A 2,226-nucleotide genomic window follows, 5' to 3' on the forward strand; every position below is an offset into this window, starting at 1 on the left:
TGCCTCAGCCTCCCAAGTAGCTGGGACTATAGGCACCTGCCACAATGCCTGGCTATTTTTTTGCTGCAGTTTGGCCAGGACTGGGTTTGAACCCGCCACTCTCGGTATATGGGACTGGTGCCCTGCTCACTGAGCCACAGGCACTGCCGAAGTTTTTCTTTTTAATTTTTTTCTTTTCTTCCTTTAGTGATTCTCTTGCCCTTTGCCTCCAAGTAGCTGGGACTACAGTCGCCCACCACAATGCCCACCTTTTTTTGGTAGAGATGGAGTCTCACTCTGGCTCACTCCAGCTCAGGATGGTTTCGAACCTCTGAACCCAGGCAATCCACCCGCTTCAGCCTCCCACAGCAATAGGACTACAAGTGTGAGCCACTACACCCAGTCTTTTTTTTTTTTTTTTTTGAGAAAATATCTCAAGCTGTCACCCTGGGTAGAGTGCCGTTATGTCATAGCTCACAGCAACCTCCAAATCTTGGGTTCAAGCAATCCTCTTGCCTCAGTTTATCTATTTTTTTTCTTTTTTGCAGTTTTGGCCAGGGCCAGGCTTGAACCTGCCACCCCCGGTATATGGGGCCTGTGCCCTACTCTTGAGCCACAGGTGCCACCCCAGTTTTTCTAGTTTTAGTAGAGATGGGGTCTTGCTTTTGCTCAGGCTGGTCTCTGACTTGTGAGTTCAAGCAATCCACCCGCCTCAGCCTCCCAGAGTGCTACCCCACACCCCACCCTGTATGGGGGGACATCAAGAGAAGTTATAAAATATCCTGGTTTTTAAATCTTTGACAAGGGCTGGCATGGTGGCTCATGCCTATAATTCTAGCACTCTGGGAGGCCGAGGCAAGTGGATTGTTTGAGCAAAGGAGTTTGAGACCAGCCTGAGTATGAGTGAGACCCTATCTCTACTAAAACTAGAAAAATTAGCCAGGTGTTGTAGTGGGTGCCTGTAGTCCCAGCTTCTTGGGAGGCTGAGGCAAGAGGATCCTGGAGCCGAGGAGTTTGAGGCTGCCATGAGCTAGCCTGGGCACAAGAGTGAGATTCTGTCTCCAGAAAATGAAAATAAACAAATAAATAAACAAAACATTGCCAGATCACTGGGAAAAAGCTTTGACAGCATGACTGTGGGTCAAGTTTACTTGCTGGCCTCCAGTTGGTGCCTTTCCTTAAACATCCTCCATGCTACTCCCATGTTCCTAAGCAACTTGGGAAGATAATGGGTTAATTCTTCCCTCCCAGCAGGGGTGGTTTATCTAGGGACTCTGGGTGACACACAGTCCTAACTCTCTGAGTTAGGCATATTTATAGTGCTGAATTTGGAGGGGAAGCCCCTTCACCCTGATTGAAGACCACAGTGAAGATGATACAGCCTTTGTGGGCAGAGGAAGGTATTTTAGGCCCTGGGCCCACTCAGTGCTGGCCCAGTCATACCCCTTTAGCACCCACTTACCTAAAAAGAGGCAAGCTGCAGGGCAGGAAGGAAGGACCCAGGAGGGAAAGTGGGAGGAGAGTTTTGGAGGAGGGAAAGGTCTGCCTTTGACATTTGTAACTGCTGAGAACTGAAGGTCAGAAATAGTCTTTTCCATTAAGAAATGGCTATGGAGGCTAGGCGTCTGTGGCTCAAGTGGCTAAGGCGCCAGCTACATACACCTAAGGTGGCAGGTTCAAATGCAGCCCGGGCCCGCCAAACAATGACGGCTGCTACCAAAAAGAAAAAAAAAAAAATAGCCGGGCGTTGTGGCGGGCGCCTGTGGCCCCAGCTACTTGGGAGGCTGAGGCAGAAGACTCGTTTGAGCCAGGAATTGGAGGTTGCTGTGAGCTGTGATGCTATAGCACTCTCTCAGGGGGACAGCTTGAGGCTCTGTCTCAAAAAAGAAAAAAATAAATAAAAGAAATGGCTATGGACCAAAACACGGGATTTATTACAGCTGTCACCTCCCATGCCACAGTGGTCTGAGAATATTGTATAAAGAATTTCCTACAACTCAGAAATTTGTGAAGTACTAGATTAAATTTGTGGACACTATCTCAAGAATAAAAAGATTTTTAAAAGATTATGTGATAAGTAGATGTTCACCTAAAAGTATCTCTAGGGACAGGACAGATAAAGCACAGAGAAGATGGCCAGGCGGAGCTTGGTCTGACTTTGAGTTCAACATAGGGATTTAATAGGAATAACGCTGCTGTGTAATACTTGTGCTGTGCCCTGGACCTTTATAAAGGCTTACACACATC

The sequence above is a fragment of the Otolemur garnettii genome, unplaced genomic scaffold, assembly GCF_000181295.1.
Source record: "Otolemur garnettii isolate 467f Iridium unplaced genomic scaffold, OtoGar3 scaffold00174, whole genome shotgun sequence".
NCBI lineage: Eukaryota > Metazoa > Chordata > Mammalia > Primates > Galagidae > Otolemur > Otolemur garnettii.